The 19,359-nt window shown below is 50.4% G+C and overlaps 1 protein-coding gene across 2 annotated transcripts in view; it reads right to left on the reverse strand.

The window, feature by feature from the left end:
• The window catches only part of LOC138283820 (chondroitin sulfate proteoglycan 4-like), a 349,745-nt gene that overhangs the window by 97,937 nt on the left and 232,449 nt on the right, over window positions 1–19,359 (reverse strand). The window lies entirely within an intron of this gene.

Here is a 19,359-nt window from a genome sequence, read left to right on the forward strand (position 1 = left end):
CTGGTACCAGCTTTGAAGTGGAAGAAATGTCTGGAGTTTGCCCCCATAGAAGCGTGTGGAATTTCCTGCCTTCCTACCCTGGCGCCAGTCTATCTGGGGGCACAGTAGGCTAGTGTGAAGTTCCTTGTGTGTGAGATGAGGCAGAGCTTTTGAAGTGTAAATAGGGCTTTGCACAGCTCCACCCCCATCCTAACAACACGCAGCCTCTCTATTCCCTCAAAGGCCAACTACACCTAGTCATAAGACCCAGGAAACAGACTGCAGGCACCAAATGGTTAGGGCAAGATAATGCCAACTTTCTACAAGTGTCATTTTCAGAAGTAGACACATGATCCGACTTTACCATTAAAGATGATTTTAAATGATGATTTCTTACACATCAAACATAACCTTTCTACCTGCTTCCAAACAAAAGTTGATATTTATTTAATGTAATAAGGGAAGCCAAAAATTATTCTATGAGTTAGCAAGGCCTCACAATAGTGAAAAAGGAATTTGTGAGTTTTTCACTACCAGGACATGTTAAACTTAACAAACGTCCCTATTTTAAATACAATGTACCCTGTCCCATAGGCTGTTTAGGGCCTACCTTAGGTGAGACATATGTAATGCAAAGGGAGTTTTAGGCCTGGCCAAGGGTTTTATTTTACAAAGTCGAGTTGGTAGTTTAAGACTGAATACAGGCAGGCCTGGGACATGTTTTAAGGGGCTAGTTAAGAGGGTAGCACTGTAAGTGCTGCAGGCCCACTAGTAATATTTAATTTACTAGCACTGGGTATATGGTATACCATCTTACAAGGGACATGTGAGTAAATCAAATATGCCAATCAGGTGTAAGCCAAGTTTACCATGTTTTAGGGAGTGAGCACAAGCAGTTAAGATCTGGTTAGCAGAGGTAAAGTGCATAGAGTTCCAAGGCCAATTTATGCAGCAACTTTGTGGGAAGATACCCTAAGGTTGACAGGTCCAACAGTGCCCATTTTACATCTAGTATGTGTAAAGCTCTCTTTGTAACAGAATCTGGTAAAGAGGGAATAAGACAGGCAGCTCAACAGTCTGACTCAATTGGAAAGGATAAACAACCTTTGGTAAGAACTTTGGGTTCATACAAAGACCACTCTGTCTCTCTGTAACTAAATCAGGAGTGCCTTTAACTCTTTAAAGCGTCTTAAGGAAGTGATAGCTATCAAGAAGGCTACCTTTCTTGAAAGGAACTGAAAATATACTGAACATAGAGATTCAAATATGCGGAGTGAGAAACATATTTGAATTCCAGACTGGTGCTGGAAGGGTTTTGAAGGTATGACCCTTTGAGACCCTCAGAAAAGCCTTAACCACAGGGAGAATTCTGGCCTCATGGGGAGCTTCTCTTGGGGGCAGATAGACTTTTCAAGCAGCACTGAGTGCCATGGCTGTTTGGTCCATGTTGGTGCCACAAGATTGAGGGTCATGAAAACTTGCTTTATATTCCCAAACAAGTATGGGATAAGTAGAAGTGGAAAAGTGTTTTAAAATATTCCTAACCACCTCATCCATAGTGCACTGCCAATTAACTGTGGTCTTGGATACCTGGAGGTGAAGTTTTGGCGTTATCATGAGTGGTGAAGAGGTCAACTGCTGGGCTCTCTGAAAGTACTACTGTAGGGCTAAAGGGTGGAGTTCCCACTTATTGACTTGTTTATGCGTCCTCCATAGTAGGCCTGCAAAGTCATTATTTACCCCGGGAGAATTCCAGTAGAAGCTGTATATTGTGACGAATTGACCAGTGCTTCACTTGATTGTCTTTAATAGATGGTCCAGCTGGCCTTGCTGCTCAAGTTACCTCCTTGGTGAAGGCACCATAGGAGACTGCTTTAGGTCACTGGGGATGGCAGATTCTTCTCTCTCCCCTCCTTTCCTCACAATAAGGGGGCATTAAATATATCTGTTGCAGCTGTGCAACAAAAACTTCCAGTCCACACTACCTCTTTTGCACCCTTGCATGTGCAAATGGGTAGCAGCAGATAGTAAATGAAGGCACAAGCCAGGAAAGTGTAGGCAGAGGGGGAGAACACAGATGCCCACCTTCCATGAATGACACTCTATAAAGAGATGGTGCACTGTCAAGAATGACATCCCTCTGGCACCAAGAAGTACAGTTTGTGATGGACGATGAGTGAATGGAGTATATCTGTGACTGAGACAGCATGACTGTATGATTGCAGTGCTACTACATTAGCATTACACAAATGAGTCTGCATCACATTCACCACATTATGTGAACCCTCTTTGCCCATCTCTAGGCCAACAGTAAGCAAACAGAAATCAAACGCACTAAACGTGGAAAAAAGTACGCACTTGCCACTAAGAAGGACACCTTTTTGCCAGTCTCCCTGTTGATTTTTTTGTTCGGATGAAAAATAAATCTACTTCTGCTAGAAAAATCTCAATCTATCAACTATGGTTAGAATGTAGTGAAACTTTTTCGTTGCTTCCTTCTCCCTCATGGAAGCAGTGAATGCCAATAGTATAAACACCCACGATATGCTGTGGGCTGATCCCAAAACATCTCAGTAACCTATGACTAAATGAGGTTCACCAAAGCAAGCCAGACACTGAGGAAGCATGGTCCAAAGTGCTTTTGTTGTATTTCATATAGTGTGTGGCATGTGATATTGTGTGGAAATATGAGGGCTGCCAGAGAGCCAAAAACTGTCTGTCACCAGAACTCATTTTTTTGTTTAAATCTGTTTTTATTATGTTTTCATTTAAACATTATTTTGCATTTCAATACACACACTACTGCAATAACTGTGGTTTACATACTGTATAGTTTGAGGTGTACATATGTATCTCGCAATTCAGCTAGCATATCACAATTACATTCAGTGTATTATATTGCTTCATATCAGAGTCATATAAGCAGTGCTTGAATCACTGTTGTAGATATGCTGCAGAGTGAGGATGGCAATTGCAAGGAAGCATGTATGTGTAAGCAGTTGCAACACCGAAAGTCGACAGCTGTGTCCTTTAATAGAGACATTTCAAACATTTTATAACATTTGCATGCTTCAACTGGTTGAACTTGGGATGGGATACACTATGTGAGGGAATGAGGTTGTAGCCAAAGCTGAAAGGAGGTGAACCGGAAGGATGTCATCTCATTTGGTCAGGAGAAATATGATAACTGCACAGTAGCAGTGACAACAAAAAAGTTGGTACAAGAGTTTCTACTAATTTGACTGGGGTGTATTGCAGGGCCAGGTGGGAGATTATTGTAGTGTGTGTTGTGGCATTAACATGAGTGGGACGGGTGGTCTTGGAACGGCCGATGCACCTCCTGATGACTATTCGTCGACGCACATAATCGTATCAGGTATGGATGTGTGTACATCAGCCAGTATTGTGTCCCAATTAGAAGTATTTATGAAGGCCAAGGGTGTCCCTCCCAGTGAAGGGCAGCACTCTCCGCCTGCGCCCAGACCAACATAGATTATAGCCAAGCAACATAGTGTGGTGGGTCAGGTGAGCGCCACTTACGGGTAATTAGCCTTTTAGCTATGATAAGACCGAGATCCAGAAATTTGGATGTGGCCCTGTGTTTTTTGTCCCTGTAAAAAAGTTCTAGAATACATTCCTCCCAGGTGGATGGAATGTAGTCCAGTAGCAATGTAAATGCAAGCATGCCCATTACATGTGTAGTAAGTCTGCATCTGAAAGATGTGAGCATGGACACTCTGCATCTGTCTGGTTAAAATATCTATGAATTTTGGCAGGCGTGAGATAGGCCCTTTGGATAATATAATACTGAATTAGACAACGGTGGCCATTACAACCCTGGCGGACGGTGTTAAAGCGGCGGTAAGACCGCCAACAGGCCGGCGGTACAAAATTTGCAATTACGACCGTGGCGGAAACTGCCAACAAAGACAGCCACTTTAACACTCGAACCGCCATGGCGTTACAAACAAACAGCGCGGCGGTCACCGCCAACAGACAGGCGGGAGACAGTGTACCGCCCACACTATTATGACAGGCTAATCCGCCACCTTTTCCGGGGCGGATTCACCGCAGATAAAAACATGGCGGAAACAGGAATTCCAAAGGGAAAACGCTCACCTCTACACACCCCACAAGGAACGAGGACACCATAGACCCGGAACTCCAAATTCTACCTGCGATAGTCTTCCTGCTCCTCTACTAGGAGCACGAACGCCGCGGCGAAGACCACGGTGAGTACCGCACCTACGACACAGGGGAGGGAAAAAACAGGGACACACACATGCAACACCCCCACCCACTACAACACACACACTAATGCATATTAATACATCACAGTTACACCCCCCCAACCCCCCGTAAGAATGCAAAGACAATAGGAAATGAGTGTAACCACTGTAATATATTAAAATCAAGTAGGCAGAAACATATATATATACACCATTTACAAAATATATACCAAGCATAGTAGTCCAGGTAGTGCTCCAATTAAGTCAGTGGAACACTGGGACCACAAGGTATGGGCGAGGCCCACACAAGGTCCCAGACCATGACCGAGAGAACACTGCAGGGGCATCAGAGAGCAACTAAACAGGCACCTCAGGGGGAGGGAAAGGGGGGCACCTCAGCCGCTTGAGTGCATAATGCCAAATCCACGAGGGGGCCACATGCCCACTGTTCCATCCTGGGGAGTGCAAAGCCACAGCCTCTCAAGTCTCTACAGTGGGTGGTTTTGCCCACTGTTCCTTGCTGGGGAGTGCAAAGCCACAGTCTCTCAAGTGGATAACAGTCTCCGCTGGTTCTGGAGGGGGCATGGTGCCCAGAGTGCTTCATCCTGCTAAGGACAGAGGTAGTGGATGTATCTCTCCACTAGTTCTGGAGGGGGCCTTGTGCCCAGAGTGCTTTATCCTTCCAAGGACAGAGGTAGTGGATGTGATTCTCCACTGGTTCTGGAGGAGGCATGGTGCCCAGAGTGCTTCATTCACCCCGTGACGGACTCAGTAGCGTCAGTGCCCTTGGCGCACATGGGCCAGCGGTGCTTGAGGCGGTGGTGCCCTGTTCAGCAGTGCTTGAGACGGCGGTGCCCTGTTCAGCGGTGCTTGAGACGGCGGTGCCCTGTTCAGCGGTGCTTGAGACGGCGGTGCCCTGTTCAGCGGTGCTTGAGACGGCGGTGCCCTGTTCAGCGGTGCTTGAGACGGCGGTGCCCTGTTCAGCGGTGCTTGAGACGGCGGTGCCCTGTTCAGCGGTGCTTGAGACGGCGGTGCCCTGTTCAGCGGTGCTTCAGACGGCGGTGCCATGTTCAGCGGTGCTTCAGACGGCGGTGCCATGTTCAGCGGTGCTTCAGACGGCGGTGCCCTGTTCAGCGGTGCTTCAGACGGCGGTGCCCTGTTCAGCGGTGCTTCAGACGGCGGTGCCCTGTTCAGCGGTGCTTCAGACGGCGGTCTCCATTGCAAGGACTCAGCTGCTGGTGGTCCTTCTTGGCCCAGCTGGGCTTTTGCTGGCGGTCATTCATGGCCCAGCGGGGCTGGTGCTGGCGGTGGCCTCCTGGGCAGCTGGGCTGGTGCTGGCGATGGCCTCCTGGGCAGCTGGGCTGGTGCTGGTGATGGCCTCCTGGGCAGCTGTGCTGGTGCTGGTGATGGCCTCCTGGGCAGCTGGGCTGGTGCTGGTGATGGCCTCCTGGGCAGCTGGGCTGGTGCTGGCGGTGGCCTCCTGGGCAGCGGGGATGATGGCGGTGGCCTCCTGGGCAGCTGGGCTGGTGCTGGCGGTGGCCTCCTGGGCAGCTGGGCTGGTGCTGGCGGTGGCCTCCTGGGCAGCTGGGATGATGGCGGTGGCCTCCTGGGCAGCTGGGCTGGTGCTGGCGGTGGCCTCCTGGGCAGCTGGGCTGGTGCTGGCGGTGGCCTCCTGGGCAGCTGGGCTGGTGCTGGCGGTGGCCTCCTGGGCAGCGGTTAGGATGGCGGTGGCCTCCTGGGCAGCTGGGCTGGTGCTGGCGGTGGCCTCCTGGGCAGCTGGGCTGGTGCTGGCGGTGGCCTCCTGGGCAGCTGGGATGATGGCGGTTGGCTCCTGGGCAGCTGGGCTGGCGCTGGCGGCAGCCTCCTGGGCAGCGGGGATGATGGCGGTCTTCTCCGCTGTGCTGCTCTTCCCAGACTTGCCGGATTTTCTTGTGACCCTTCCCCACCTTGGAAGGTGTCACAGCTGACTCCACACTCCCACCGGGACCCCTGGGAGCGGCTTTGGCGGCTGGAGTTTTCCCCCTCTCCCGCCGGGCACTGACCAACTTCTGATGCTTCACAGGTGGGGGACTGTCTGTGCTGTGGCTCCGTGCCACACTGGCTGCCCTGGTGGCCGGTGCACTCCAGATTCCGGTGACTACAGGCACAACTGGTCCCAGAGATGTTGTGGCTGAGGTGCTAGTTTGGGACCTATGAGACGGACGGGGTGGGGGAGGTGTGGGAAAGAGGTCAAGGTTGGACAGGAAAAGTTTTTTTGACACACTGGGACGGGTAGCTGGAGGGGGTTTGGGAGTGGAGGAAGAGGTGGTGGTTGTAGGAGGTGTCCGTTTTCTGACTTTGGGTGAAGGTGCATGCGCTGGAGGCTGTCGTGAGGTGGATGGCTGTTGGGTGTGTGTGTGCCTGCGTTTGTGTATCTTGGGAGGGGGCGTCACAGACACACTGGGAGAGGACACAGGGGACGTGTGAATGGTAGTGGGGGTGGTGACTGCACGTGAGCGGGGTGTGGTGGTGGGTGTGCTGGAGAGGGACGTAGTGGCTGTAGAGGTAGTGCATGCAGGTGTGAGTGTAGACGAGACAAGGAGGGAGGAGGGAGACGAGGAGGAGGGGACACAGTGGAGGCAGTGGATGTTGGTATGTCTGCATGTGTGTGATGCTTGCGTGAGTGCCTGTGGGATGTGTGGTGCTGATGTTTGCTGAGCTTCCCTTGTATGTTGACATGTGTGCATGCTGGTCTGTAGGTGTGCTTGGGATAGGCTGAGGTACAGGGGATTGGGGCTGGGTGGAGGAAGTTGGAGGGGGAAGGTTAGAGACAGGAACAATGGCTGCCATCAGTGCTGAGGCCAGAGTCTGAAAAGCTCGCTGAAGGGCCACCTGACCAGAATGAATGCCCTCCAGGAATGCATTGGTTTGTTGCAACTGCCTTTCTACACCCTGGATGGCATTCAAAATGGTAGACTGACCAACAGTGAGGGACCTGAGGAGGTCAATGGCCTCCTCACTGAGGGCAGCAGGGGTGACTGGGGCAGGGCCTGAGGTGTCTGGGGTGAAGGTGATGCCCACCCTCCCGGGTGAGCGGGCACGGGGCGAAGGCTGAGGGGCTGCTGGGAGGGCGGAGCTGGAAGGGGGGGTGGCGGCTGTACCTTTAGATGGGGGTGGCACAGAGGTTGCCGCCACCACAAGGGAGCTCCCATCAGAGGACGAGTACGTGTCACTGGTCTCAGCTCCTGTCCCCACCGTGGAGCTCCCCTCACCCTCCGTCCCACTGGTGAAGTCAGATTCCATAGTATGGCCCTCCATGGCCATGTGGGATGCAGCCCCCTGGTGCTCCGGTGCCACTGCTCCTCCGCCTGATGATGCTAATGCACACAAGAACAGGGAGACCACAAAAAGGGGGGACGACAGAAGAAAGACATGTTGAGTGCATGCATTACCGCTACTGTTGGCGGACACGACAGACACAGAAGCCCCCTGCACTACGCTGCGCTCTTGGGCTCCACTGTTCAATCCCTGGGAAATGGCCTACTAGGCTATGGACGACATCTGCACACATAGATAACACAGGGGCATGACTAGGTGTACTTGCCACTCTACAGAGGTGGGGTGCCACATGGCCTGTCTTACGGAGAGACCTTGCCTATGGAACTCGCCCTGGCCTAGGGAAACCCACAGCCTACCTCCCCCACCCAGACCTCTCCACTGCGTGCAAAGTCAGAAGAATGCGAGTGTACTCACCCCCTTGTGGCTGCTGATGCCCTCAAGTGCCCATCCAACTCTAGGTACGCCACCGCCAGGATCCTGAACATCAGGGGGGGGTCATGGTGCGACGGGCACCCCTCCCACATTGGGAGGCCATCCCCAGCTGAGCCTCCGCCGGCTTCTTGCGCCAGCGGCGAATGTCCTCCCATCTTTTCCGGCAGTGTGTGCTCCGTCTGTGGTAGACCCCCAGGGTCCGGACGTCCTCGGCGATGGCACGCCAAATATGTTTTTTTTTGGTGGGCGCTGACCTACATGATTTGTACAGGGGGAAGAGAAAGTTATTACCAACTGCACCGTCAAAGTGATTGACCCCCATCCCTACCCTTGCCATGTGGCACATGCACTCACCGTTGTTTCATGCACGCCGCACTCTCCCCCCTTCCTTCTTACATCCACCCCTCTCCACACGGACATAGCCCATACATCATGCTCCCAGTGTACTTACCTGTTTGTCTGGAGGACAGTAGAGTAGCGTGTACTGGGGGAGGACCCCATCCACGAGTTTCTCCAACTCCTCCGATGTGAAGGCAGGGGCCCTTTCCCCAGACACTTGAGCCATTGTCTCTTCGAGACCGAGGTCACAGCAGCACTTCCAGTGTAGGTCCTCTCCTGTCGAAGATCAGGTATCGAGTGATTGCACAGATAGAAAATGGCGGTCAAGTCCGCGGCGGTGCGTACCGTCACCGCCGGCGTACATCGTCATTGGCTCCTGGGACCCATAGGGTCCAATGTTAACCAATGCAGCATTGCGCCGCGGTCTTCGACCGCCTACCGCGACGGTGTACAACGCCAGCGCAGTTACCTCACATCCCATTGTCCCACTTTAGAGGTCAGGCAGGCGCCATTATAGGGGCCCACATGGCTTCATTTTCAACTGTGTCACACATACCTAGGCCTACACTCAACACACATACAGGCCACTTTTTGAGAATGAATGGTGTTCTGTGTAAGCTGTGGGTACGTACCTCTGAGTTGTTTGACTCTGTGCTCGCTGTTGTCTTTCATAGGCCCCGTCCGCTGGGACATGTGAGGAGATGGCGGCCTCCTCCGGTGTACCGACCGTTGGTGGACCTGTTGACAATGGAGGAAAGACATGTTATAATCACATACAGGCTTGACCGTGCCACAATCCAGGAACTGTGTACCCAGCTGGAGCCAGACCTGATGTCAGCTATCCACCATCCCACAGAAATCCCCCCTGACGTGCAGGTGCTGTCAGTGCTCCATTTCCTTGCAAGTGGGTCATTTCAAACAACAGTGGCCATAGCATCAGGGATGTCCCAGCCTATGTTTTCCAACGTGTTGTCCAGAGTGTTGTCTGCCCTGCTGAAACACATGCGGAGCTACATCGTTTTCCCTCAGGTTGAGGATTTGCCTACAGTGAAAGGAGACTTCTATGCCCTGGGACATATCCCCAACATCATAGGTGCCATTGATGGGACCCATGTGGCTTTGGTCCCTCCCCACAGGAGTGAACAGGTGTACAGAAACAGGAAGAGTTATCATTCGATGAACGTACAGATGGTATGTTTGGCAGAACAGTACATCTCCCATGTGAATGCCATGTTCTCTGGCTCAGTGCATGACGCTTACATCCTGCGGAATAGCAGCATCCCTTATGTGATGGGGCAACTCCAGAGGCACCGTGTGTGGCTATTAGGTGAGCACCTGGAAGGAACACAGTGGGAATGGTTGTCTGGGTCTGGGGATATCCCTCTAGGTTAGTGTGTGTCTAACAGTTGTCCATCACCATTTGCAGGTGACTCTGGTTACCCCAACCTGTCATGGCTACTGACCCCAGTGAGGAATCCCAGGACAAGGGCAGAGGAACGCTACAATGAGGCCCATGGGCGAACTAGGAGGGCGATCGAGCAGACCTTCGGCCTCCTGAAGGCCAGGTTCAGGTGCCTCCGTATGACAGGTGGATCCCTCTTCTACTCAAAGAAGGTGTGCCAGATCATCGTGGCCTGCTGTATGCTTCACAACTTGGCTTTCCGACGACAGGTGCACTTTCTGCAGGAGGATGGTCCAGATGGTGGTGTTGTTGCAGCTGTGGAGCCTGTGGACAGTGAAGAAGAGGAAGCAGAGGAAGAAGACATGGACAACAGGGACTCAGTGATCCAGCAATATTTCCATTGAAACACAGGTAAGGATACAAACCTGCCTACTACATGTACTTAAACACTACTGCCTCTCTACTGTCTGTCTTTTCCGCCCAGTGTATGGTCACGGAGTTGTCACTTTCCCTTACGATTTCACAGATCTGGGTCCCACAGTGTGACATCTGCTTTGATTCCTCATGGACTAGAGCTGTGTGACATAGGTATGTTGACATTACAAATGAAAGAGCTTTTTGCCACACTTATTGCTAATACAGTTTTCCGAAATCACAGACAGACTCCAGATTGTTTTGTGCTTTAAGGGTGTTTATTTTAGTGCTCAAAATTGGAGGGGGTAGCAAAATGGTGAGGGGTGATGGCGGAGGAATGTCCATGGCAGAGTCCAGTCTATTAGTCTCACAGGTGCATTGCCCATATGGGCATAGGAAGTGGAGCTGGGGCAGTTTAAGTATGGACAGGGTGACAAAGTGGGACAGTAGGATGACAATCAGGGTGGTCTCATTTCTTGGCGGGGTCTTGGCATCATTCTCTGTCTTGTTCCTTGATCTCAGGGACCGTTTCCGAGGTGGTTCTCCCTCTGCAGGGGGTGGAGTGCTGGTGTGGTGGTCCTGTGGCGGGGCGTCCTGTCCACTAGCGCCGGTGGAGGTGTTGGGCAGTTCATCATCCATGCTAGTGTCAGGGGCCCCTTGTTGTGCCACAGTGTCCCTCCTGGTGTTGAGTACTTCCTTCAGCACCCCTACAATGGTACCCAGGGTGGAATTGTTGGTTCTGAGTTCCTCGCTGAAGCCCATATACAGTTCCTCCTGCAGGCGCTGGGTCTCCTGAAACTTGGCCAGTACCGTTGCCATCGTCTCCTGGGAGTGGTGGTAGGCTCCCATGATGGAGGAGAGGGCCTCATGGAGAGTGGGTTCCCTGGGCCTGTCCGCCCCCTGTCGCACAGCAGCCCTCCCAGTTCCGTCCCCTGAACCGTGTGCCCACTACCACTGCCCCCACGCCCCCATTGTTGTTGGGGTGGTGGTTTAGCCTGGGTTCCCTATAGTGGTGGACACACTGCTGATTGACGTGTCCTGGGGACGGAGGTATGGGCCCGCTGGGTGGGTGCTGTGCTGGTGTTTCCAGAGGGGGGAAGGTCTGTAGTGGCCTGTGACTGGGTGTGGGGAACCGACTGTCCCGAGGTCCCGGATGGGCCGGGCTGGTCATCTAGATCCAGTTGGACAGAGGTGCTGTCATCACTGTGGGTCTCTTCTGTTGGTGGTGTGGACATGTGTGGACCCTCCTGTGCGGTGACGTTGGGTAGGTGTCTTGCAGGGGTATAAATGCATGATTATTGCATCTGTGTGTGTCAAGGTGTGCAATGGGTGGGTGACCATGTACCCCAGTGCTTGCATTCCTGTGTGGGACCTTGTGTGATGATGGTTTAGGGGGGTGTATGGGTATGTGCAGTGGGCATGCTTTAGTGATGGGTGTCCATGCTTTGTTGTTGCATGCAGGGCTTGGTGTTGGGATGTGTGGTTTGAGATGTTGGGACATTTGTGAGGAGTAGGAGTGATGGGGGTGAGGGCGAGGGTGGAGGTATGTGATAGCATGCAGGTAGGGTGGGGGATGTAATAGTAAAGCTTTGACTTACCACGGTCCATTCCTCCACCTACTCCTGCGAGGCCCTCAGGATGCAGAATTGCCAAGACCTGCTCCTCCCATGTTGTTAGTTGTGGGGGAGGAGGTGGGAGTCCGCCTCCAGTCTGCTGAACCACCAGGTGGTGTCTGGAGACCACGGAACGCACTTTCCCCCGTAGGTCGTTCCACCTCTTCCTGATGTCCTCCCGATTTCTTGGGTGTTGTCCCACTGCGTTGACATTGTCCACTATTCTTCGCCATAGCTCCATCTTCCTAGCTATGGAGGTGTGCTGCACCTGTGATCCGAATAGCTGTGGCTTTACCCCGACGATTTCCTCCACCATGACCCTCAGCTCCTCCTCCGAGAGCTTGGGGTGTCTTTGCCGTTCCATGGGGTGGTGTAGGTGATGTGTGGGGTGGTGTGTGTAGTGATAAGTGTGCTGATATGTAGTGGGGTGTTGTGTGAGGTGCGTGGAAGTTATGTGGGTGATGGTGTTGTGTGCCTGTGGATGCTAGTGTTGTTGCTGATGGTGTCTCTCTGGCTTTCGTTCGTGAGTTGTGGTCGTAAGGGTTTGTGGGTGATGTGGGTGTGTGTTTTATATTGTATTGGATGTGTGGGAGTGGTGTGTGTATGTGTTTCAGGTGTGTGTATTTCGAATTGTCCAATGTGGCTGTGTTTTGTAGATGTGTGTGTATTTTGAGCGCAGCGGTGTGTACCGCCAATGGAATACCACGCTTGAAAGACCGCCCCGTGGGTTCGTGGGTCGTGTTAGTGTGGGCGTATTTCTGTTGGCGTGACGGTGGAGGTTTTGTTTTCGCCAGTTTATCACTGACCTTTGGTGTGGCAGACTTGTGTGGGTGTCTGAATTTTGGCGATTCCGTGCTGTGGGTCATAATAGCTGTGGTGGATTTCCACGGCCGCAGCAGTGTGTTGGCAGTGTTCTGTACGGCGGTAAGCAGCTTTTACCGCCAATGTTGTAATGACCACTAAAATCTGGTATTGTGTGGCATCTGTGTTGGGCTCTCTAGTAAGTTGGACCATTCTTTGTCTGTGTATGGGGTATCTCAGTCAATCTCCCAAAGGTCTTGGAGCGAAGTGAGTGGTGAGGAAGTGTGCTGACGTAACAAGTCCACCAGCCGATGCACCAAATGCATGCCATTGTCAAATACATGTAAATATTCTAGGATAAGTTGTGGAGATGGTTCCTGAATCAAGTTTCCCCGTGATTGCCACAATGCTTCAGTTAGTGAGCGATAAAGGAGGAAGCCATCTGGAGGTAAACCAGTTTCTTCCATTAGGGTTTTATATGGAAGATACTATTGTCATAGAGGTTACCCAAGGTATGGATCCAGGCAGTGTACCACAGTATCAATTCTGCTAGTGTAGTGGTATGGGGACCACATGGTGTCCCTAAGAGAGCAATGGCCAGGGTGAAGGGGATCCTCTCTTTCGTTAGGAACAAGCTTTTGCGGAAGCAGCAATGCACCACAAATAGATGCTTAGGTTGAGGTGTAGGATTTCTAGCGCGGGGTGAACTAAATGCAGAATCCCTGAGACAGTCTAAGCTGGTGACATTGTGGCTGTGTCAGTCAGGTGGCGGGAGGCCAGCCACAATGAAACCCACTGCAATTGGGCAGCCAGATAATAGTTCTTGAAGTTAGGGAGGAACCAGGCAGCCCTGATTTGTAGGGGCCTGTATAGGTTAGTGAGTGCTACCCCGCAGCAGGAATTGTTCCAAATAAATTCACAAATGGTACGTTCCAGGGAGCAGAAAATGAGGCAGTAACATATAGTGGGAGATTGACAAAAAAGTAGGGCAGAAGAGGTAGGGCAACCATCTTTAGAAGTGCCACTCAACCCGTCACCGACAAGGGGAGTGACCTCCAAAAGACCATCTGAGATTTGAGGGATGTTGTGGCATGTAATAAGTTCCCATAAAATAGGTCTGAATCTGAATAGCTAGATATTTGAAGGTGTCAGGTTGCCAAGTCAGAGGGAGTGGCAGGTAGTGGACTGGGACGAGGCATGGATGGTGTGAATGGAAAAATACATGACTTGGACTAACTGACACGCAGCCCAGATAGTGATGCATAAGTGCTTAGTGTGTTAATAATTGAGATGGGAAAGACCCTTCAAGTAAATGAGTAGGTCATCAGCATAAAGGGACACCACATGTGTCCCATCTCCCATGGGTATGCCCCAGTCACAGCCCTGTATGGGAAAGGTATTAGCCAGATGCTCCATCGCCAGGGCAAAAAGGAGAGTTAATAAAGGACATCCCTGCCACGTGCCCCTCTCTTTGATAATGGGGGCAGACACATGAAGGTCCGTTTTATCTCTGGTTGTCCACAAGTTATATAGGAGGTGTACCATAGTTGTGAACCACAATCCCAGTCCGAATCGCAACAGAGTTCGGATTAGGAAAGGCCAGTCTAACAAATCAAATGCTTTTCCAATGTGAAGCACTAAACAGCCTGCCTAGGGCCAGTGGGGTGGTGCATATTTTAGAAATCGGAAAAAGTGGTGCAGATTGAGTGATGTGACATGGCCAGCACAAAGCCATTCTGGTATGCATGTACCAGGGTGGGGACTAATTGCTGATTGGTCTCCTATAATTTTGGCTAATATTTTAAAGTAGGAGTTCAACAGTGCCAATGGTCTATATGAGTATAGTCGTGTCGGGTCTTTATATGGTTTAGGTAATGATATAAGTAATGCGCCGGAGTGTGTCGGGGAGGTCTGCTTTGGGGAAAGCCTCCTTGTAGAGCGCATGTAGGCAGTGTGTGAGCAATTGGGCATATGCCTTATAAAATTCTGCTGGTAACCCATCTGGGCCAGGGTTTTTTTCCTGTAGCAAGGGCTTGGATGATGGCCTGAATCTCAGTCAAGGTGATGGGTTCATTTAGGTCCAATCTTTGTTGCATCGTAATTTGGGGGGGGTATCGTGGAAAGAAAGGAGTGAATGTCGTCGAAAGAGGATGTTGAAACTGAATGATATAGTGTGGTATAATGGTGATGTAGTTCATGATTTATTTCACGCTGTGTGTGAAGAAGAGTGTCAATTTTATGAATATAATGCCTCTATGGGGCGGTGGGTTAGTCTGTCCTGTATTATCAGCCAGACAAGAAAGGAGCCAGCTCTGTCTGCAGTGGCGTGCATCTTAGCAGAGTGAGCAGCATAGTTCAAATAGTATAACCTCTCTATGAGCACAGAATGCTCTTTCAGAGCCTTCGTGAGTAACAGTCGATTGAGTGGCTCTTGTGCCACCCCGTTTCAAGGTGTAATAGTTCGCATTCCACTGTGGACAACTCCTTGTTGAGTTGGCAGCATATATTCCAAGTTAACCCCATGCAGTGCCCACAGAGGGTCACCTTGAAGGTATCCAATTTTATGGAGCACGCGGCAACTGAGCTGTCATTGAGGTCAAAATAATCACCTGATTAAAAGACTGACGGCATGCAGGGTCTTTAAGTTCTGCAGGTTGTAGCTGCCATTTAGGGACAGGGGTGCTACCTGCATCCCAGTCCAGTCGTAAGTGCTGGGGGTTGTGGCCCGAGTGAGTGCGACCCAGGTATTCAGCACATGTTACATTTTGGGCAAGGTCTGCAGTGCAAGTCTATCTATACACTCATGGATTCCGTGTGGGGCTGGGTAGAAAAATAGACCCTCATGGAGAAGTTACAGGAATGCCATACGTCAGTATTTTAGTCTGGGTTATGTCAACATTGAGCCAGGGGCCGTCAGCCTGCTCCCCAGTGAGCATGTCATCAGACCTGACATATGTGTGTATAACGTAGGTGGAAATGTCCTCTGGCCATCTGCAGGGAATCAACATATGGGAAATAAAATTAATATCAACATGAGTAACTGCTAACATAGCAAATACCAAAGGGCAGTACACAGACCAAGAATTAGGCCAGTATCGGGGGGAAGTGCCTAGTTATCTTGCTAGTTTAGGATCAGCTTGTCTTGTAAGGAATCCCCCCCTATGTTGAAGAGTGTCCACTCATCTCTTACTGAGTCATGCAGCCAGTGTGGAATGTCCGCTGATGTCACAGAAAGGCAGTCTTCAGGCTCAGCAGGCACGTGGTATCAACATGATCATTGCACAGACACCTGCCAGCCGCAGTGAAAGGTTTTGTAGTGGGCTACTGGCTTAGCCGGTATTGTTCCCATGAGCACTCTGCACCACGATGAGGTACAGCACTGGAAAATCACAAGCAAAGAGAGCTCATCAAATGCTATCTGCTGTTTGTGGGGCGACGTCGGGAGGGGGAGTAGAGTCTTGCCCAGAGGGCCAGGTGGCAACAGAACAGTCTCCATCAGACAATTGAGAGGTCTCAGCTTCTGGGCTGGGGCTGTACTGTGCAGTGTGTCTGTAAGGGCAACAGTTTCTTTCAGTGCATGACAGCATTCCATGATTATTTACTCCAGGTCGGGGGTCGCCTGAGAGAGGTGCCCGGTTTTCTGTCTCGCCCCTGTCACCTCTGTTGCTTTTCCGAGGGCATCATTATGTTGCAGGACAGTTACTTGGAGCCCAGATGCCTCCAGCCAGTTCCATGCATCCTCCGGGATGTCAAAGAAGTGTGTAGTATCTTTGTTGACAACGTGAAGTCATGCCAAAAAAGAAGGGATTAACACAGTTCTAGCTCCGTCAGCTGGCAGTTCAATGCCAGGAAGGAGCCTCATTGTTTCTGTACTGCAATTGAGTAGTCTGGAAAAAACATACTTCAGAAAGTAGGCGCGTTTCTCATAACACCGTGTCGCTTTAGCGGTAGTGTAAGAATCGGATACTGCGGGGGCCACAGGGAGGCACTCAGTGGGCCGTCTCGACTGAGAAGAACTGCGATAGAGCAGCCAGGGGATGGAGTTCATGCAACCAGGACTCTACCTATTTCACTGCATCCCGACCCTTGGCACCCTCAGGAAGACCCACCACTCAAATATTATTTCTATGGGATCTCCCCTCTGCATCCTCGGCACGTCTCTCCAGTGTTTGCACCCGCTCTGACAGAGTTCACAGGGACAACTCCATAACGTGGACCTTTGGTTGTAGTTACTCAAAAGTCTGCCCTGTTGTTGTCACTTTGTGAGTTTCCAGTGGCCCGCGTGCAGTAAGGTAAAATGTGTCATGACAGTGTCAACTTTGGCTTCTAATGAGAACCTAGAGTGTTCAATTACTGCAATACAGCATCCAGTTTGCCCTCCAATGAGGAAGGACCACCACGCGGTCCTGTGTGTCCAGCAGCAGCACTAGCATCGCAGGTGAGATCTGGGAGTGCGTGGAGGCATGCTGGTCTATCAAACGTAGTTGTCCCACGTTGGTTTCGGCAGGCTTGTACTGGTTAAATAGAGGTGTGTGCTATTTGGGTTGCCAGGACCCGCTTGTCGGAGGCTGTTAGTAGTAAGTGCACCACAGCGCAGGTCCAGGTAAGCATGGCCATAAGAGGCGCAGCGCAGGCCAGGCCCTGGCTGTAGGCCCACCCAGTGTCTGATCCAGCGACCTTCACGATATCGTGCCCACTAATCCTCCGACAAGCAGCATCTCTCGCCAGACCCACTCTCGTCAATGGCCCTCCTCTGGAAGAGGGCAATTAAGTGTTGCGTTGGCTGTCAGGCCCCTCCTCAGAAACAAAAGCGCCTCACCACCACCAAGCCAGGGACCCACACTTGTTTACATTAATAAGCCCATGTGTCATCAGGCAAGGCTCCTCATGAGCGGCCCTAACAGACCCTTATGCACGGCGTACAATCACAACTCACCAGCAGCCTGTGTCCTGGGCTGTTCGAGGTACCTTCGCATTCTGTGGCTCTGCTGGGGGCCGTTGTGGTATCCAAGTTGGGGGCACAGTTGCCACCAGTTCCCTTCGGTTCTTGCAGTGGCCACCAGTCACCACTTCTTCAGCATTAGCTGGACCCACTACTAAAGCCGCCTGGCTATAGTTCGGGGAGCGGTCGGCAGTGCAATCGCACAGCTTCACCACTATGTCTCCCGTTGATATGATGCTCCTCACAATCATGTGGGCCCAAGCCCGGATGTTGCCACTGGTCACCCCCAGGTCACCCAGGGGCAGGAAACCACACGGTACAGAAGTCCTCAGGTTTAGGCAGCTAGGGGAATGTTTTTAATGGCTGGATGGCAGACATAGCCTGTAATTGGAACGGATGATGGGGGTAATGCAGAGCCATTTCAGAACACGTGCACCATGTTAGCCTGGCTACCCACAGCCCTCTGTCATCAGACCTCATAAGAATGAGATGGGGCCATATGAGTCCAAGAACTCACCACAACTACAGGCGTGACTAAGATAAACAGAATGCCTTTTGTTTAATAAAATAAAATCTATATTATGAGGTGTACTTTAAAAAACAGCCTTTAAGTTTTATTGTGATTATGCAAAAGAAAGCTTATTATTAGACACACTAGAAACCAGATATCACATGACATTGAGGCGTCTGATCATGCTAAGTGTAGTGTAACACAGGGGCAGAGGAGGGAAATGAAAGTATGTTCATTATCTTAAGTGGCCAAAATACAGCAGGGTGCAGTACAGTGTTGAAGGCAATCATTTAGTCAATGAGTTAATGAAGGGAAGCTGGGTCACGAAAGGGTAAGTGGTGTGTTATTGCATCTTACGCAGCAGTACATAAGGATTCTGAAAGTGTCTACCATTCTTTTATGCACCAAACAATTATTTGTAGTTTTTTTCTCAGCAGGAGAATGTTTGAATTGTGTGGGATGATTACAACGGATGAGGAAAGGTGGCACTCATTGGGTACAACACTCAAGTTTAATCATAATGCTCTTGAAACATTAATGAACAGACCATCTCCGTGAGAAGTAAAGTAATATGAACATCTGGGACACTGGTTAAAATCTAGTAGAGATATGGTAAATGAACTTCTAAGACATAGGTTGAATTCTACTAGAGATTCAGTACAATTGACTTCTTGGACACAGGTTAAAATCTACAAGGATACAAATGAACCTCTGGGACAAGTTTGAAATCTACAATTACCTTCTGGGACACAGATAGAAATCTACTCAAGCTTCATCACAATAAACTCCTGGAACAGAGGTTGAAATCTGCTCATGGTACAGTACAATGAACTTCTTGGACATAGGGTAAAATAAACTAAAGGTACAGCATAATGAACTTCTGCGACACAGGTTGATATCTACCACGTGATACAGTACAGTTCCTCTAAAGAACACAGGCTGAAATGTACTAGAGCTCAATTCAACGAACTTCAGGGATACTGGTTGAAATCTACTAGATGTTCAGTACAATGAATATTTGGGACACCGGCCTAACTACACAAGAGATACAGTCCAATAATCCTTTGGGACACAAGTTGAAATCTACTGGAGGTACAGTAATATCAACATTTGGGGCACAGGTTTAAATATGCTGGAGAATGAACCTTGGAGTCGCAAGCTGAAATCTACTAGAGGTACAGTAAAATGAACATCTGGGGCACAGGTTGAAATCTACTAGATGTACAACAAAATAAACTACTGGCATACAGGTTGACATTAAACAATTCAATTCTTATTCACACCAAGGATGAAACAAAATGTAAGGAATGCAGTATGGCTACATGAATTAACATATTCCGTTAAATGCTTAAATTTATATGTGATAAGGCATTAGCCAT

The sequence above is a fragment of the Pleurodeles waltl genome, chromosome 1_1, assembly GCF_031143425.1.
Source record: "Pleurodeles waltl isolate 20211129_DDA chromosome 1_1, aPleWal1.hap1.20221129, whole genome shotgun sequence".
In the NCBI taxonomy this organism is placed as follows: Eukaryota; Metazoa; Chordata; class Amphibia; order Caudata; family Salamandridae; genus Pleurodeles; species Pleurodeles waltl.